This window comes from Arachis stenosperma, chromosome 3 (assembly GCF_014773155.1).
Source record: "Arachis stenosperma cultivar V10309 chromosome 3, arast.V10309.gnm1.PFL2, whole genome shotgun sequence".
Lineage (NCBI taxonomy): Eukaryota > Viridiplantae > Streptophyta > Magnoliopsida > Fabales > Fabaceae > Arachis > Arachis stenosperma.
The window spans coordinates 160,989,301-160,995,105 of NC_080379.1; positions in this window are offsets into that span (position 1 = coordinate 160,989,301).

A 5,805-nucleotide genomic window follows, 5' to 3' on the forward strand; every position below is an offset into this window, starting at 1 on the left:
CTGTTGGATTCTGACCTTCCTGCACTCGAAGTGGATTTTCTGGAGCTACAGAAGCCCAATTGGCGCGCTCTCAACGGCATTGGAAAGTAGACATCCTGGGCTTTCCAGAAATATATAATAGTCTATACTTTGCCCAAGATTTGATGGCCCAAACCGGCGTAGCAATTCGGCCTCAGAAATTCCAGCGTTAAACGCCGGAACTGGCATAAAACTTGGAGTTAAACGCCCAAACTGGCATGAAAGCTGGCGTTTAACTCCAGAAAAGGTCTCTACACGAAAATGCTTCATTGCTCAGCCCAAGCACACACCAAGTGGGCCCGGAAGTGGATTTTTCTGTCATTTACTCAATTCTGTAAACCTTAGGATACTAGTTTACTATTAATAGGACCTTTTGACATTGTTCCTGTACCTGATGACATTTTTACACGTTTCATTGTATACTTTCCACGGCATGAGTCTCTAAACCCCATGGTTGGGGGTGAGGAGCTCTGCTGTGTCTTGATGGATTAATGCAATTACTACTGTTTCTTATTCAATCATGCTTGCTTCCATTCTAAGATATCACTTGTTCTTAACCCGGATGAATGTGATGATCTGTGACACTCATCATATTCTCAACTATGAACGTGTGCCTGACAACCACCTCCGTTCTACCTTAGATTGAGTAGATATCTCTTGGATTCCTTAACCAGAATCTTCGTGGTATAAGCTAGAAGTGATGGCGGCATTCAAGAGAATCCGGAAGGTCTAAACCTTGTCTGTGGTATTCTGAGTAGGATTCAATGACTGAATGACTGTGACGTGCTTCAAACTCCTGAAGGCGGGGCGTTAGTGACAGACGCAAAAGAATCACTGGATTCTATTCCGGCCTGATTGAGAACCGACAGATGGATAGCCGTGCCGTGACAGGGTGCGTTGATGAGAGGATGGGAGGTAGCCACTGACAACGGTGAAACCCTACATACAGCTTGCCATGGAAGGAGCCTTGCGTGTTTGAAGAAGAAGACAGTAGGAAAGCAGAAATTCAGAAAATGGAGCATCTCCAAAACCTCAACCTATTCTCTATTACTGCATAACAAGTACTTATTTCATGTTCTTTTGCTTTTTACAATCAATCTTGATAATTTCTGATATCCTGACTAAGATTCACAAGATAACCATAGCTTGCTTCAAGCCGACAATCTCCGTGGGATCGACCCTTGCTCACGCAAGGTATTACTTGGACGACCCAGTGCACTTGCTGGTTAGTTGTGCGGGATTGCAAAAGTGTGATTGCAATTTCGTGCACCACCCGACATGACAAAGTCGGCCCAAGATGTAAAGCTACAGAAGGTAATCCCTGAAAGAGACCTAAACAAGGTCCAAAAAAGAGGATTATCAAGTAACTCGACAGGGCCCAACATGACAAAGTCGGCCCAGAAAGACAAGTTACAAAAGATAATCCCTGAAAGAGACCTAAAAAGGTCCAAAAAAGAGGATTATCAAGTAACTCGACGGGGCCCGACATGACGAAGTCGGCCCAAGATACAAATTTACAGAAGGTGATCCCTGAAAGAGACCTGAACTAAGTCCAAGAAAGAGGATTACCAAGTAACTCGACAGGATCCGACGTGACGAAGTCGGCCCAAGATGTAAAGCTACAGAAGGTAATCCCTGAAAGAGACCTAAACAAAGTCCAAAAAAGAGGATTACCAAGTAAACTCGACAAAGCCCAACATGACGAAGTCGGTCCAAGATACAAAGCTACAAAGGTAATCCCTGAAAGAGACTTGAACAAAGTCCAAGAAAGAGGATTACCAAGTAATTTGACAGGAACCGACATGATAAAGCTACCCTTGGAAGAGACCTTAAGTAAAGTCCAAAAAGGAGGGCTACAAACGAACAAAAACCGAGTTGAAAAATCGGCAATCTCAGTATTACGACTCCAAGCGAAAAACAACAATTTAAGATTGATGAGAGCAGCGTCAGGCCAAAGAATCAAGCTGATCATGTCAGACCAAAACCTAGGAAGGTGTCAAGACGAGTGCAAAGCAGACATGATATAAAAACTACTAAGTTATGATAATAGCAAGCTTCAGAGGCCAGCAAAATCAGCCCAGGAAGCTCGAAAGCCACTTTGTTTTTCAAAACAAAGTTGCTAAACAAGCAACAGAAGTATCAACAGTCAACAAAACACCATTTACAAAATAAAAGAGTTCAAAGCCCACAGGCCGGGCTATGCACAAATACATAAAAAATAATCAAAGAGAGTCCAAAGGTTTCCCAGTAGCAGCATCTCGGGGTGAAGGAGGACGAGTCTGAAGAGACACTGCATCTACCGTCCCATCATCCCGGTTCAGGATCTGGATATCAGGATCGGACTCAGGCTGAACGACTTCAACTGCCTGAGAAGAAGAGGGCGGCACGACAGAGACTTTGGTAGAAGGAACAGCAGGAGGCTCAACATCATCATCATCAGGGTCCTCAGGAACGATTTTGCCATCCTTCACAACATTATCCAAGCTAAACAAGGCAAGGTCAGCCTCCAGGGCAATAACCCGAACCTGTTCTTTCAGGTTCTCATAAGCAGCAGTTACGCTGCCCACAAGATGACCCTGGAGCTCGGAATAATCAACCCGGACCGATTCTAGCTCCTCCCGAAGACGCATCACTTCTTGGTAGGACGTGACATAGCTTTCTTTGTGCTTCAAAGCCACATCCTCAGCCAATTGCACAGAGGCCGCCAGGGCAAGAGAGTTGGCCTTCTCTCCCTCCAGCTCCTTCTTCAGTTTAGTCACCTCCGCTTCAAACTCCTCCTTGAGACCTTTCATCTGATCAAATTCTTGCTTAGCTTCCTCCAAAAAAGCTTTGGCAGCATGCAGAGGAAGATTTTGGGCAGTGCGATACAAAGCAGCTCCCATATGAGCCATCTTAACACTACTCCGAGTTATAAAATCCAAGTGATGAAGGAGAGATACATCATCCATTGAAAGAGCACCATAAGGTGTGATCTGCTGGTCCACAAAACCAATAGAATCAAAATCCGGGGCATCTAGATTGAAAGGTTCAACAGTTCGAGGTCTTTTTGGAGGAGGGGCGGCCGAAGAAGAAACCACAGTAGCAGTAGAAGATTGAGGGGGATCCACTAAACGGACCCGAGGTGTAGGGATCATTCTCTTCGGGCTAGGAGAGTTCGGCACGGATGACTTTAAAGGAGCTTGGGAAGTTCCTTCCCCATCAGCCCGGGCCGAGATGTTTTGAGCTGCAGTAGCTTTCCTCGCCTTCTTGAAAGCCTTCATTGCATCATTATTCTTGGCCATCTCTGCAAAATGAAAAACAACAATTATCACACCAGGAAAGAAAGCAGGAGAAAAACAAGATAACAAGATATATCAAGACAAATACCCAATGCAGTTTGAATAAGGGACGGGTCTCCCAAAGATTTTTTAGTATCCAAGTGAGGAGGTTCCCCCCAAGTATCCTCCAGGACATTCACAAAGGCCTGTTCGACCTTATCCAGCATCTCCCAAGTATATCGGGATACCACTATGTTTCTCTGCCACTCTAAGAGAAAGCATGGCTCGTTATTTTCGTCCAGAAAGAAAGGCCGGGCTCCTTCAACAGCCCGGACCTTAAAGAAGTAGTTCTTAAAATCCCGGAAAGATTCGTCATACATGGAAAAAACCTTATGTCCCTAGGCAGACCTAAAAGAAACCCAAGAAGCCTTCTTTTTGGTAGTCCCAGGCTTGGTCAACACAAAAAGGTATAGAAAAAAAGTTTGCGAAGGCGCAATACCAAATTCTTGACAAACAAGCTGAAAAATCTTGATGAAGCCCCATGAATTCGGATGGAGCTGCGAAGGGGCTACATTACAAGACCATAACAGGTCAGTTTCAAAAGAAGTAAAAGGAAAGGTGATGTTCATTTGGCTAAAAAAGAAGTCATAAGCATAGAAGAAGGGACGCTCCCCTGGATTAGGACTGGGAAGCAAACTCTATCACCAGAATCAGGTGCTACCAACTCATAATTGCCCTCCTGATCCTTACTGCTACAGACACGATGATTCTTTCTAAGCGTCTCACAAAATTCTGAATCGACTAAAGAAACACACAGCAAGACAAGAGAATCTAGCCAATCGGACATCCCTTCGGGAACCTCAGAAGACGCCTCGACAATATTTTTTCGGGAAGACATGGCCAACTAATCCTACAAACAAACAAAATTGGGTTACTAAAAAGGTAAAGACATCCCAGACGAAATCAAAACAACTCGGACAGTACAATCCAGCGCGGTACAGCAGATAAAAAGGAAAATCCCAGGACACAACCCAAAGTCCAGGGACATCCTTTGGAGGCAATCAGGGAATAAAGATTCAAGGAAAATCCACAAGACTAATGTCTCAGCAGAAACCCTTTCCAAGAAAAACAAACGCGAAGAAGATCAAAAAAGGCATCAAAAGGAGCAAACTTCCTCAAAATAAACAAAGTTCAGCAAAACAGGAGTAGCATACGAAGCCCTAAAAAGCCAAATCCGAAGAAAACACCCAGAAGCATACATAAAGGCAAAAAGAATACCAGAAGGCGTGCATCACAGTGATAAAACCGAGCGTGATAATATACAAAGATTCAAGCTTTCCAACATGCACTCAGTCAGAACTTCAAAAAAAAAAACAAATACAGAGCAGCAAAATAGACAACGAAAGAAAAAGAAAAACCAACCTGAAAAAAGGAGAAGAATGCGGAAGAAGGTTGAAGACGAAGAGGCCAGAAGTTGCCATCAGAAGCACTCACGATTGCCGAAACCACGTTGAGACACCAAGAAACGTAAGCTTTCAGGGGAAAACAGAAGATGAGAAAGAAAATGGAAGTTACGAAATAGAGAAGAGAAACCGTTTGGTGAAAAGTTCAAAAAGATCAAAGAAACAAAGCATTAAAACCAATTAATGAGGGCATTTAAAAACCCTCGTGCGTTCCTAAGGCAAGGACGCTAATCTAAAAGCGCGCGCTCTCAGAGGAAGCGAAACGTTCCGCATTCAAAAAGGAACTCTACAAAGATAAAGTCGACAAAATGCTCGAGTTCGGCTCCACCCAAGAAGGTTCGAAGTCCTAAAAACTAAGACTTTACCTCCAAAGGGAAACCGAGCTCGAGCAAGGATACTGTTCATACCCTGGGTCGAGATGTCCGACCCGGAATGTTCTATAGACAAAGCGACCGACCTCTTCAGGTCAGGACAAACCGACCTCTTCTCAAAGAGCTCGGCCAAGTCACAGGAAAGCCCAATAAAGGGCCCAAATAGAGGAACACGACCCCAATCCAAAAGGCAGCCCAAGCCTATAGAGATAAGGGCGGTTCCCATGAAAGATAAGATAAAGATAAAGATAAGATAACTAACTTATCTTATCTGAAAAGGTCACTCTACACCATTATAAATACACTGGAGCACCCAGGTATAACTCATACTCTGATTCTACTCAATACCTGCTTAATACCCTTGCTAACTTAAGCATCAGAGTCCCTTGCAGGTACCCCCCACCCTTCGGGGACGAAGGATCAGCACCATCATCAAGTCCAACAAGTCGGACACAACAGCTCCAACCCACACAGAAGATCTCGTCCGAGATCGACCTACAGTTTTAGGTAACCCTCCGAACAGGGTGCTTCCCTCAAATATGACGGCTATGATCGAGAAATCGGACAGTCCGATTTGAAACCAGTAAGGCTGGGCAGGTACACAAATCGAACCGTCCAATTTGCGTCCCACCAGCCACGCGTCAAGCATGCAAACTGCGGCCTCTCCTGCTTGTATAAAACACCCGAAGCTGAATA